Source organism: Euphorbia lathyris, chromosome 6, assembly GCF_963576675.1.
Source record: "Euphorbia lathyris chromosome 6, ddEupLath1.1, whole genome shotgun sequence".
Classification (NCBI taxonomy): Eukaryota; Viridiplantae; Streptophyta; class Magnoliopsida; order Malpighiales; family Euphorbiaceae; genus Euphorbia; species Euphorbia lathyris.
In genome coordinates, this window is record NC_088915.1 from 90,376,093 (window position 1) to 90,390,918 (window position 14,826).

General features: G+C 34.2%; 1 non-coding gene across 1 annotated transcript; it reads right to left on the reverse strand.

The window, feature by feature from the left end:
* Nucleotides 1–12,616: 12,616 nt before the first annotated feature.
* On the reverse strand, nt 12,617–12,721 carry LOC136234505 (small nucleolar RNA snoR109). The gene has a single exon (XR_010691385.1). It is a non-coding gene; the product is annotated as a small nucleolar RNA snoR109 (small nucleolar RNA).
* Between the last annotated feature and the right edge of the window lie 2,105 nt (nt 12,722–14,826).

Here is a 14,826-nt window from a genome sequence, read left to right on the forward strand (position 1 = left end):
GAGATATGTCAGATGAGTTTTCCCCCTCCAGGGGAATTCGCCAAGGTGATCCGATGAGTCCCTTCCTGTTTGTTATTGCTATGGAAAGATTGTCTCACCTGATCCAGGAGGCGGTTAGCAAGGGTCTACTCCACCCCGTTTCCATCAATAAACATTGCCCTCCTATCACCCACTTATTCTTTGCTGATGATGTGATGCTTTTCGCTGAAGGATCAGAGGATCAAATTAGTATGGTGATGGATATCCTTAATTGCTTCTGTATCGCGTCTGGCCAGAAGATTAATATCCAGAAGTCTCGGATGCTTTGCTCTAAAAACATGAATATTAGCTTGAGCATAAGACTTAGCAATCTCTCCGTATTCCCCTTACTCAGTCCTTGGGTAAGTATCTTGGGGTTCCTCTTCTTAGTGACAGAGTCTCTAAAGCTTCTTTTAAAGATACTCTGCATAAAGCCAACGGTTTGTGTGCTAGTTGGAAAGCCAATTCCCTTTCGCTTGCCGATCGACTTACCTTAATCCAGTCTGTCAATTATGCGGCTCCAAACCATATTACGCAAGTCTGTAGGCTCCCTGAGCCGGTTCTCAAAGATCTTGATAAAATCAACCGGCGTTTCCTTTGGGGAGATTCTGGGAGTGGGAGGAAGGTTCACCTGGTTCCTTGGAAGGAGGTCTGCCAACCGAAGAGCAAGGGGGGCCTTGGCATCAGGCAAGCAAGAGATAACAACAAGGTCCTCTTGATGAAGCTTCTCTGGAGAATGTGGCAATGTCATTCCTCTCTTTGGGTTCGTCTTCTCTGTGGTAAGTATCGGAAAGATAAAGTTTTTGGTGGCCCTAAGGAGAAAGTTGTCAATTGTTCGGGTAAATTACATCAATAGTACCTGAAATTTGTCATAGTTCACACTTTGGTACATGAATTACATTTTATTTCAAAAATATACCTCAAGTAAGGGTGATTGGACAATTTAATACTTTTAACCGATCATTGACTAGTCAACGCGAATTTGACCATTTTCAATTAATGCGCTGGACCCACCATACATCTAAATAACCTAAAAAGACTAACTTACCCTTTAATAATTCCAAACTATTATGCATCTCTCTTTCTATCCATCTGATTTCTCTCTCTCTAATTTTATTTCTCTTTCTTCTCTATTCTAATCGAACTGAAAAAAGGACATCATCTTCGTGACCCTTCCGCTCCCCTTTCATCTTCTTCCTCACCGGTCTTCCACAAGGAAGAACCCTAACCATGGTGTTGCCGCAATCGGTGCATTCAGACCTCTCTCATGTCTCTGTTTCGAGTGATAATCTCTAGTTTGTTATTTGGGCAAGTCCGAAACCTTTAAGGGGTAAATGTTCACCATTGGCTTTCTCAAGGCCACCAAAGGACCGATCTATACATGCATGGCGTTTTGCCAAGATAAATCATCTTCCTTCGTTTTTTTCTTTTTTATCTTCTTTTTCCTGGGATTTGTCCTTACATGATATCAACTGGAAGGAGATGTTGTACTGTACACATACAAACAATTGTCTCATATTATTGAGATTAAATAAAACAAAAGGGTTTTTTTTTATATTTAATTATTTGATTCCTATATCTGATTCCTGTAAGACAAAATTTTCAAGCTTAAATTGTGTGATGGACATCTTTTCTATATTCGATTTAGTTTTTTTTTTAACTAATATTCGATTTAGTTAGGATTTATTTTTTTGTTTAAAAGAATTGAATTAAATTGAAATTGAGTTTTGTTTTAAATATAAGAAAATAAAAATATTGGAGTCTTTGCTTAGAGGGAAGTTGAACTGAATATGTATATCCAAAGACAAAAATTATAGTAGAGAAAAAAATTACAGGGAGAAGCAGAAGAGAGAGAAATCAGAGACAGAGACAAAAAAAAAAATTAGAGAGAGAAATAGAAGAGAGAGAAACAGAAGATAGAGAATGGACGAAATTATTCTAGAAAGAATAATAGAAATGGAAACTTAGGGATGGGAGAATGGACGAAATTATTCTAGAAAGAATAATAGAAATGGAAACTTAGGGATGGAAGGAGGGTAAAATTGTACTTACAATTGATATAAGTCCACATTTAAATTAAAAATTTGGTCAAACCATGACACATCATTTATCATCAGTTTTAATGGTTAACCTACTGTAGCAGGTCATAAATATTATATTGTCCAGTCATATAAAGTTTGAGTATATTTTTGAGACAAAATGTAATTTAGTTACCAAAGTGTGAATTAGGGTATAATTCAGGTACTATTGATGTAATTTACTCTCAATTGTTCCTTCCTCTGGAAAGGGCTCAACGCTGTGTTTGCGGAGTTCTGTATTGGAGTTGGCTTGGAGGTTGGAAATGGTCAGTCCATCAGTTTCTGGTATGATACTTGGATTGGTGACAAGTTGCTTATAGAAGTGTGTATTCCCCCCCCCCCCCCCCCCCCCCCCCTCCTAGTTACACCCGTTGCTGGAAAATTGCCGATGTGGTAAACTCTGAAGGTGACTGGATCTGGTCTAAATTTGATTCTTTCTTTACCCTGGATACTCTCCTGAAAATAAGAGGAATCAAAATTAGTAATCAAGAGGAAGATAAGGACAAGCACTGCTGGGCCATGACCGACAATGGCGCTTATTCTTGTAAATCGGCCTATGAAGCCTTTTTTTCCTAACAGGGATGAGCCTTCCTTAGAAATCTGAAAGTCTATCTGGGCCCTTAAAATCCCTTACCGTATTAGGAGTTTCCTGTGGCTTGGAGTCAAGAACAGGTTGCTCACTAACGCGGATAAACACAGAAGGCACTTGGCGGAATCAGGAGTTTGCAGTAGATGCAGTGGCCATGTTGAAACCTTGTGTCATGCTGTTAGGGACTGCCCCAAGAGTAGAGAGGTTTGGAGTAAGGTTCTTCCTACCCACCTTCTCCCTTCCTTTATGATTCATTCTGAGGTTGACTGATTCTTGGAGGGAGCTAGTGGGAAGTTATTAGCCGATATGGATCACGGTGACATTTTTTTCGCTATTATTTGTCACCAAATTTGGAAATGGAGGAATGAAGAGTTATTTGCTGAGAAGACTATCCTTATCCCCGACTTACTTGATTACTTCTCGAAAAAGCTCTCTGTTACTTTAACAAGCTTTGAAGGGGAGCCCCTTGTTAGCCCTTCCCGGGATAAAGTGGTCCATTTAGTTGGTTGGAGTAAACCTAAAGAAGGGGTTGTGAAGCTTAATACGGATGGCTCCTGCCTTAGCAATGGCAGAATTGCTGCTGGAGGAGTTCTTCGGGATGCTGGTGGCGCTTGGCTGGCTGGGTTTACCCACAACTTGGGGATGGGCTCCTCCTTTTCTGCGGAGCTCTGGGGTATTCTGTCAGGCATTAAACTAGCCATTCGCATGGATATTAAGAGGCTTTCGGTGGAGTCTGACAATTTGGTGGCAATAAACAGGATTTCTGACTGCCAGGCTTTTTGTCTTAGTAGCCAAAATCTTACCAAGGCTATTTTGAGGCTTCATCCTGCCTTTGAGGCTTTTAGTTTCTCCCATATTTACAGGGAGCAAAACCGCATGACGGACCGCTTGGCAGCTGCTGGGCATGGGGGGATGTTAGGTGTTTCTACCCTTTCTGTTCCTCGTTCTTTTCTTTTGTCCACTCTTCTTGAGGATAGGGTTGGGGTCAGCCTTCCTAGACTGATCCCGGGTTAGGTTTTTGTTTGTTTGTTTCTTTTCCTTTCCTACCAAAAAAAAATTGATTTTAAAAAAATATTTCATATATCTTTTATGATTTAATAATAAAATTAGAGACTAATATTTATACATTTATCGAAATATTTGAATTTTTTTTATCCAATTCTTAGAAAAGACTATATTTTTTAAAATTTTTAAAATACAAACACTGACAAGACAGTTTGATTAATAATTTCTTAAATTCACCCAACTTATGAATGTTATATGTAAAAAACGTCAAAGGCATTTTTACAACTTATCCATAAGTACTAATTTGACTATCTTGGGAGCTGCTCGGGACGGCATCACTATCATCATCAATCATACTTCCACCGTCCAAGATTTTTACTCGCATTACTTGTCATATTTTTCTCACTCTAAGACATTGATGCAATTTGAATACCATAAGGATTATAGCTAATCCATTATTCTTCTTACTTATTTGTAGATTGGATGACGAGTATCATGTCTTAGATTGAGAAAAATATAGCTAATACACTTTTCTTCTCTTTAATTAATATAAATAGTTCGTAAAAACTCATCAAATTTCGTAGCAAGCTCTTTGATTAGCTTAATTAATTCTGATTAATTTGGTAGTATTAACATAGTCAAAGAAGAATATCGGGGAATCAATTATCACCATTAACGTGGTTTTAAGGCTTTGTGGCATTGGAACTGATCAAACAATATTTATGCAAGAATTGTATCATTAAGAATTAAGAACTAGAAATAAATTAGTGGAAGAACGAATTCCTTACTTAGCTTTAGCGAGAGACACAAACATAAGTGGAACGGTGACTAGTGATCAACGTCGGAGACTCGAATAGATGGACGGATTGGAGAAGGATGACCAACCATTTTAGGGATTTGAGATGTGGGAGAAATTCAGATTTAGTTTCGGTTCAAAGAACATTTGAGAAATTCAGATTTAGTTTCGGTTCAAAGTATCGTCCTCTATTCGTCTACTCAACCCTACTAAGTGATATAACCGAACACTTAGATTTTCTCTACCACTGAGCACTAAAACTGAGTACTCAGCTTCACTCTCTCAACCTTTACAATTGATACAAGATTGCTCTTTCTAAACGAAGAACACTTTAGATGAATACAAATTCACTCTAGACTTTTACACAAAGATTGGATTTGGGTGTAAGAACTTGCTTTTTCTACTTAGACAGTTTCTCTTTTGGATTTTCACTCTTATGAAGATTTTCTATTCTGTTTGTACTTGCTTTTTCTTTTGTAATTCAGCCTAGGATCCAAGTGATGGACTTGTCCTTTTATAGCAGTTCTGAAGCTCCAAATGATTTGAATTCGGACATATCCGTTGAATTCAAACGGTCTTATTGCATCATTCAATTGGTCAGCATTCAGAACAGCATGCCAATCCTGTCGTCTGAATTTAGCAGGCGTCAGGCTTGCCAGTTTCGTCTTCTTGCACCATGTTTGTCTTCAAGCGCCAGGTTTGTCTTCTTGCTAAATGCCAGGTGATCCATGCGTCTCGAAAAGGTCCTTGGTCACATTTTCGAGGCTTCTGAATTGGTGCAGACCTTTGTCGGATTTTGTCTTTTAGTTAACGGATCATTGGTGATGTCCTGACGAACTACTCAGCATGACTTAATTGACATTGTCTTCGATCTTTATCACAGGCAGAGTAACATTCTACTCAGCTTCTTCGGTCAGCTTCATCTTTAAGCATTTGTTCTGAAGAAGACTTTTCTTCTATGATGCTTAGTTGTGTTCTACTCAGCTTCTGTGGCTCATGCTGACTTCGTTATGTCTTACTTTTTATTCCTGTTTTTACTTATTAATATAGTCAACATTGAACAATCAAATTAGTACAATTAAACCAAAGCACTTAAATTTAATTATCTTAATCATAGGATTAACTTAAATAATTTTGTCAAATCAAAATCATTTGGAAAAGTGTTTCAACACATGTTGTAGGGAGATTGAGCAAATTATGATGCATAGTTCAAAATGGAAAGTACTACACAAAAAAGATCAGATACAACAAATTAAGTCAAAATAATAGAATTCAGCAATTGGAGTAATAAAAAATGAACACGGAAATTCATTTTTGCAGATATAAATAGTCAACCTCATGACCAATGACCCCCAAAATTGCAGCATAATCTGCATTAGAAGCGGTTTCTGGAGATGCCAGAACGAGCTTAGAATTGAAAATCTGTTCACAAGCAATCCCAATACAAATTCAATAAAACAAAAGTTGATAATTCAATATTAATGAGGATAAACCAAGTGCAAGTGCTTGAACAACTAAGTAAAAAACCAATTAAAACCTTGCAAGTGCTTGAACATTTAAGTGTCAGTGCGATTTTTCATACAATTCTGAAGATACTATGTACCACTTTAATCGCATATAAACTGAACATGATTTAATCTCGTAAAGCCAAATCTAGGCCACCTACTCAACCATTCAAAACTCATGTGAAAAATGTTTCGAAGGCTAAAGAGCTGGGTACAGTAATTATTCCCTTTGTGAATAAACCATGAATGTTAAACATGTGAATTCAATTCCAATTTCTTAATTTTCATTTCGGAGTAAATTAAAACTAAAGTGAAGTGTCAGACCTAAGATTAAAGTGAAGTAAATAAGATGAGTTGATAACCTTAACTTCTGGACTCAAGTCCAGATCTGAACTAAGAAAACTCTTCTCAACGGATTCTCCCTCTTCACAATCTTGTCCCTCACTTCACCACCTCTAAGTTTTGATTTGTTAATTGGATTTGATTTCTCAGATGAAAGTAATCGAGATGGCTATTTCATGATATTGAAAAAGAAATCGACTTGATTAGGTTACTGAAGAACAAGAGAAATTGAAGAATAACATTTCCCAAAATCGATGATTGATCGAGATGGTCGGGAATCCATGCTCCATATGGATGAGAAGAAGAGTATGGAGGTACTTGTGAGAAGAGTTTTAGGTATCGATGGCTGGAATCGATTTTTTTTTAATTTAAGATAATTTTTTCTAAATTCAGGCCATGAATCAAAATTATACATTATGGGCTTTTCAGTTGTCAGCCTATGAAACACTTTATAAAATTGTCACTACAAAAGTGTTGGTCCCATTTTTTTTGTAGTGTGTCTACTATTCACAATAAATTTTACCGTACTCCCAAAGTAATATACTCCATTAATGAAAATATCACTACATAAGAAATGATTGATGCATTGAAAAAAGTGTATGCATATGGCATTAATTGATTCGTCGTATGTATTACATCCGAATATATTTCGCAGTCAATTTAGTGATATAGGCATTAGTTTTACTGAATATATACTTATTAAGTTATTGCATAGAATTATTATTCTATGCTATATAGTTTTTTTTTTTTAGAAATTCTTAGCTATATAGTTTTAATGGTTTAGAATTGGAACTCAATAGATAAGATGAGACTTTTATATAAAATGGATAAGTCCAATTTAATCTTAATATTTTTGGTGAAGTATAAATATAGTATAATTTAATTCTAATATTTTGGTGAAATATAAATATAATATAATATTAGTAAAATGTATAAAACGTGAACCTAAAACTGTCGCCAAAGCACTTGGTAATTTTATTGCGTCCTATGTGTCTGCTGACCCGAAAAACACCTAGTCAAATGTGCAAAGCTTCCTGAGAATTAAAGTTTGCATTGATATCAGAAAACCAATACAGAAAGAAAAGAAGGTAAGGAAGGCTGGGGGAGAATGGATGCTCTGTACTTTCAGGTACGAAAAAATCCCAACATTTTGCTTAATTTGTGGTCTGATTGGTCACCTGGACAGGCACTGCGATATGGTAATCAGATTATGGGCAGGCATTCCTAAGAGCACCGGTTCGAAAACAGAATCTGTTAGGAGGTGAAAAGTGGCTCAGAGAAGAAACAGTAGTAGGCAGCTCATCGAATACAAATGCTCAAGGGGACAGAACCATGGCATTGTCAGAAATCAGGCCTACGGTCCCTCATAGGCAAAATCTGCATCACTTTGCCAAAAACTTCGGAACTAGTATCTTCGATTCAGGTACGACTGGTACAGAGGCGAAGGAAAATATCCCACCTGACCAAGGATTGGAGTTTACTGATGACATGAAAAGGAGAAGGGGGGGAAGCGATGGTGAATTGTGTCAAGTAGACCGGAAAAGCACCTCAGAACATGCAAGTGGACAGTGTGACGCCTACAGCTGAGGGAATTAACTTGAATTCAACCTCTTCTTCAACTCAGGCAAAGGGGCAGCTTTACAAACATGCACGACTGAAACAACAATTAAGGCGAACCAAGAGGTTCTCCCACCATCATGATCATCCTCAACTGGAACTGCCAAGGGCTGGGCAACACCAAGGCATTTCCTATTCCCCGTCCCTATCAGTTCGGATACCCGTGGTTTTCAGATAATCGTCTTCCTGTTGCCACCCTATATAGACAATTGTACCTAATTAAATATAGTTTAGTTCTGCATCCAATCAACCGAGTTTTGACAAGCAAAATTAACTTTAGGCCCAATTCTGTCATGCTAAAAAGCTCATCTATATCTAGGATTAGAGATGATAATTATTTGGTTCGTATTGTGTCAATTTCGGAGTAATGTTAAAATAAGCCAATCCTAACCCAATTTAAAAAATTTAGAATCAAAATCGTGGTAATCTAATCACGATTAATATCGATTTCATATCGTGCTTTAACTATAACAAATTAATTTTTTAAAGATCAATTTGGGAGAAAAATTTGAGTTTTGATTGTAGGAGTTGATTGGGAGTTGATTATAGCTAAAATCTTCAACCTTCATGCAAATATGACTAAATTAAATATGATTAAGCTTACCATAAAAATTGTATGGTTATATTAAATATATTTGGCCTAACATAAAGAATGAGTTGAAAATGACATATTGGGAGGGTAATATTCAAAATAAATTAATAATTACTAATATTCAAAATTAACAACTTTCTATCTCTATATAAGGACTAGAGCTTTCTTGTTAGATTTTATATATTCTCCGTCTGCATTTGATAGACATCTCTTTTTTGCAATTCATTCAAGAAAACTATATAGTAGCTCAATGGATACTGAAATGATTGATACATATATGATTGATGTGGATATGGTTGAAGCTGACATGGATGACACTGTTATGATTGACATCGCCATGGATGACACTGTCATGATTGATATCGCCATGGATGACACTTTTATGATTGATATCGCCATCCATAACAGTGTCATCCATGGCGATATCAATCATAATAGTGTCATCTATAACAGTGTCATCCATGGCGATATCAATCATAACAGTGTCATCCATGGCGATGTCAATCATAACAGTGTCATCCATGCCAGCTTCAACCATATCCACATCAATCATATATGTATCAATCATTTCAGTATCCATGGAGCTACTATATAGTTTTCTTGAATGAATTGCAAAAAAGAGATGTCTATGAAATGCAGACGGGGAATATATAAAATCTAACAAGAAAGCTCTAGTCCTTATATAGAGATAGAAAGTTGTTAATTTTGAATATTAGTAATTATTAATTTATTTTGAATATTACCCTCCCAATATGTCATTTTCAACTCATTCTTTATGTTAGGCCAAATATATTTAATATAGCCATACAATTTTTATGGTAAGCTTAATCATATTTAATTTAGTCATATTTGCATGAAGGTCGAAGATTTTAGCTATAATTGGGACCTCAAATCTCCATTCCAAATGTCAATCAACTCCCAATCAACCCCAATCAACTCCTACAACCAAAACTCAATTTTTTTCTCCCAAATTGATCTTTAAAAAATTCATTTCTTATAATTAAAGCATGATATGAAATCTATATTAATCGTGATTAGATTACCACGATTTTGATTCTAAAATTTTTAAATTGGGTTAGGATTGGCTTATTTTAACATTACTCTGAAATTGACACAATACGAACCAAATAATTATCATCTCTAATCCTAGATATAGATGAGCTTTTTAGCATGACAGAATTGGGCCTAAAGTTAATTTTGCTTGTCAAAACCTGGTTGATTGGATGCAGAACTAAACTATATTTAATTAGGTAAAATTGTCTATGTAGGGTGGCAACAGGAAGACGATTATCTGAAAACCACGGGTATCCGAACGGATGGGGACGGGAAATATCTAAAATAAGTGGGAATGGGAACGTGATATATTTTTTCCCAGAATCCTAAATGAAGATGGGGATGAAAATTATTATTTTTTATTTTTGTTAATTTTTATGTTGTAAATTTTATTTGTTTAATTATAGTTAATTTTAGTTAAATTTTTATTTTGTTTAATTTATTTTAATTAAATTTTTATTTTGTTAATTTTAGCTAGGATTGAGCAGGCTCCACCAGTTAGGACTGATCTGGAGCAGATTATGGAGGAATGGAACCAGACAAATTGATTTGTTGTAATTTTTTAATATTTAGAATTCTTTAATTTGCTATATCTAATATTCTATTTAATTTGGTTTTCCTAATTAGAACATGAATTAAAAACTTCGTCTTAAATGAATCCTACTAAAAACATGATTATAATTTTAAACGTATAAATAATGGTTGTTTGCTTATTTATTTTGCATTGAGAGTTTTGGAACTTGCACTCTTGCGATATACATACGTTTGAGAGAAAATAAAATATTATTATCAAATTTAACATTTATATTAAATTTAATGCACTCTTGTGATAATAATATACATACCTTAACAATCTCGATATACATACCTTAACATTTTTTGAAAAATTTAACGCATTCCTTCCGAGTTCGTTTCATTCAATTAGCCTCCTAAATTTGCGCAAAATATAATCAATTGATCCATCGGTTGCAAAAAAAGATAAATTAAATACGGAAAATGTATTGCACATGTCTTAAAAAAAGAAAAACGACCAAGATCAGGAGTGTACGACTTTAATATTAGCAAAGATAAGTTTTATAGTTGAACAAGTAATAACTTCATTTTTACTCTATTTTTGAATTATGTAATAACATTCTAAGATGCATGCAATACATCTTCCGCATTTAACTTATAGTTTTTTACAAACAAATGATCAATTGATTATATTTTACGCAAGTTCAGTGTACTAACTAAACATTTTATGCAAGTTCAGGGGGCTATCAATACACTTTGAAAGTTCAGAGGGCAAATGATGTATTAAGCCATTAATACGTGAACATGATTTTGACTAAATTGATGCTTATGGTAATAAATAACCAGTTTTAAGACAAGGTGTCTTAAAATTAGTTATTTATTACCTTATCTTGGTTTAATTAGTTTATTAAATATTTTATTTGTGATGCTGACTTTGAAGCAGTAAGAAATATATATATATTTGTCATTAGGAAGTTATAAAATATTTACTAAACTCGTTAAATCAAGATAGGCTTTTTGTAGGAGGTTCTAGTGTCCTGGATACTCAAGGTAATAGACAATGAGTTTTAAGATATTGTATAAAACATCATACCTTAAAACTCGTTGTATATTACCTTGAGCATCCAAAACAGTGAAACCTTCCACAAAAAGATTATCTTAGTTTAATGAGCTTGATAAATATTCTATAAATTCCTTACTGCCAAATGTATATCTTTCTTTTGGATTCAAATTCTGAACATCACAAGCATTCCTATTAAATATTTTAGGCGTCTTTACATTAAATTTATAGGATATTAAAATTCTCAACAATTCCCTTAACTTGTTTAAAATATCTTAATAACCCTAAATTTATTTAAAATGTGATCAATTAATTATTTCTTGTCAAAGAAGTAAACTTCATTCAAAAAGTACGTTCGCATAATAGATTAAAACATTTTTAAAAGAAAATTCTTAGTTTCAAGTGTAAAAATTGACATCCCTAGAAATAGAATCACATACATCAATCATTACCATTTAACTGTTTCAAAGCACGTAAAACATACATTCCGTATATAATAGAATAATCTTAAGTTAAGGAGCCAATACATTTTAAACTAATCAAATGAGTTGATGAACAAATTCAAAGACACATAATGACTCAATTGTAAATCTAATTTGATCTTTAATCTTTTTTTTTTTTTTTTTGGGTTATAAAAGGTTAGACAATGTTACATCTATACACTTCCAAATTTTAACACAAGCCACAAATCTTAATTAAGATTTCAACGATTAGATAATAAAAGCTTAAATCACGCAAGTAAAAATTTAACTCTTTACCACTCAGACTAAAATTTAACGAAATAGATAATAAAAACTCAAACTGCACAAGTAAAAATTATCCTCTTTACCACTCGGACTAAATTTTAACAGAATAGATAATAAAAATTCTAGAACAATTAATCTTTTGAATTCTGAAAAATCGCAAAACTAAATCTTGACCGTTGTTTCACTCAAATGTTTTCCGCTTTGATCATCATAGTCACATATTAGACTCCTACCGGAAAAAATAGCAGGACACAAAGATGACAGTAAAAAGAGTTAATTTAGGAGAAAGGATTCTATAAAATGGCTAAATAAATCTTCTCGCCGTTCTCATCATCGTTATCATAAATAATAATTTGAAAGATTTCCGGCGGTTGGAAATTTAAAAATTCAGACTCAATATGTGTCTTTTACTCTAGGATTTACACATTGGCTGCTCTAAAATCAGAAATGATTTGAAATATGTTATAATTTTTGTAAATCGTTTAGTTACCTAATCTGAAATCTGACTCTGGAATAAAAGTTAAAAATTCAAAAAACAGCAGAATGAATTATAGTCACCAACAAGACACAGAGTAGGGAAAAAAGAAGGCAGAATGCCTAGAAGATGACCGTCGAAACACGTAACTGAAAGAATCTGATAAAATGGCTAAATAAATCTTTATTCTATTTCTATCTTCTCAGCAACAAAATCAAAAAATAAAAGAATATAAGAAGATCGGTAAGCAGATAAGTCGACGGCAGATCCAAAATAGATCTGAAACAACAACCGGCCAGTAAAATTCTCTGAAATCTATATATCTAGAGCCGCTTTGGCAACAAGATGAAGGCAACTAAGTTTAATGACTCCTCTTGGTACATATAGCTATCAAATCGAAACCATGAATATGATGCCTAAGACTGAATATAGAAATTGAACCACCTTAGGCGGCGGCAAAGACCTCTATATCAACGACAGATCCAAAATGGATCCGAAACACAACCAACTAGTAAACTTATCTTCGTATATCTAGCTGTAGAATCAACACCATAAATATGATCCCTAAGACAGAAAATAGAAATTGAATCACTATATGCTGCCGTGTAGGCCTCTATATCGACGACAGATCCAAAATGGATCTGAAATACAACCAAATAGTAAACTTATCTTGGTACATGTAGTTGTAGAATCAACACCATAAATATGATCCCTAAGACAGAAAATAGAAATTGAACCACCGTATGCGGCCGTAAACCTCTATATCAGAGGCAGATCCAAAATGCATCTGAAACACAACCGACTAGTAAACTTATCTTGGTACATGTAGCTGCAGAATCAAGACCATATATATGAGCCCTAAGACGGAAAATAGAAATTGAACCACCATATGCGGCGGCATAGACCTCTATACTGACGACAGATCCAAAATTGATCTGAAACACAACCAAATTGTAAAATTATCTTGGTACATGTAGCTAAAGATTCAACACCATAAATATGATCCCTAAGACTGAAAATAGAAATTGAACAACCGTATGCAACGAGCAAAGATCTCTATATCGAGGTCTGAAACACAACCAACACCATAAATATGATCACTGCTACTGAAAATAGAAATTGAACAACCGTATGCGGCCGCGTAAACCTCTATATCTACTACAGATCAAAATGGATCTGAAACACAACCAAACTTATCTGAATGGATGTAGCTATAGCTGCTTTGGCAATAAGATGAAGGCAACCAAGTTTAATGCCTTCTCTCTGTAAATGTAGCTATGGAATCAACACTATAAATATGATCCTTAAGACAGAAAATAAAAAGATTCAACCACCATATACGGCGGCGGAGACCACTAAATCACATGACCTAGAAAATGAGGATCGACTCTCTGTTTTCAGCCTAATAATAGCTGGCTTTTATAGCATTGTAATCTTAGTCCATATTAAAGTTGGGCTTTGTTTGGAAATCTCAGCCCATTTCTTTTTTCTTATACGCATGGATGTGTTTCCTTTTTAACAAATGGTTAATGAACTATGGCAAAAAGCATTCTCAGTCCCTAATGTTACTTTTGATTTATTAAACTCTTGATCATTATTAATCATTTATTTTTGGCTTAATACATTTTTGGGATAATGTACAAAAATATCAGTAACATTTATATGCAGGAGCAGTTTTATCTTTAACGTCTAAAATTGTGCAATTTTATCCTAACGTTGATAGCTAAGAGCAATTTTACTCCTTAAAATTGAGACATTATTATAACACACATATATTTTGTTATTCTGCACCAATTGTATACAGTTCGTTGAAAAAAAGATTTGATCTTTTCTATGATTTAATAATAGAATTGAAGATTAAAATTTATAAATTCGGTGAAATATTTTGAATTTTTTATCCAACTCGTACAATAGCAGTATATTTTTTAATTTATTTTTTAAAAAATTAACGTTTAATCATATGTTTATGATCTGTTACTAACGAATGATAAAATGACTCACATGTGAAGTTTAGATGACAAGATTAATGACCGAAAAGGCATTTTGATGAATTATTTCTCAAATTGACTCAACTTGATAATGTTGGGGGTAAAATTGTTGTTGACTGCAAAAGTTAAAGGTAAATTTGCACCATTTTAAACGATAAGGGTATTTTTGCACATTATCCCTACATTTTTAATCATGTATACTTCGGGAAAAAAAAGTGACATTCTGAAATGTACTTATTAGACCTCTAAACTTTCTTAAACTTATATATTATTTGTTTAAAGCATGGTTCTCAAAATCAGACATGTCAAAGAACCGGAAAAGACAATGGGTCAATGGTTAGAGGTTTAACCGGAGTCTAACCGGAGTTCAACTGGTGTTTAAGGACAAGGCGAAGACATAAGGGGCCAGGCCTCTTCGGCCGCTAGAACCACTCCTATTATGGATGGTT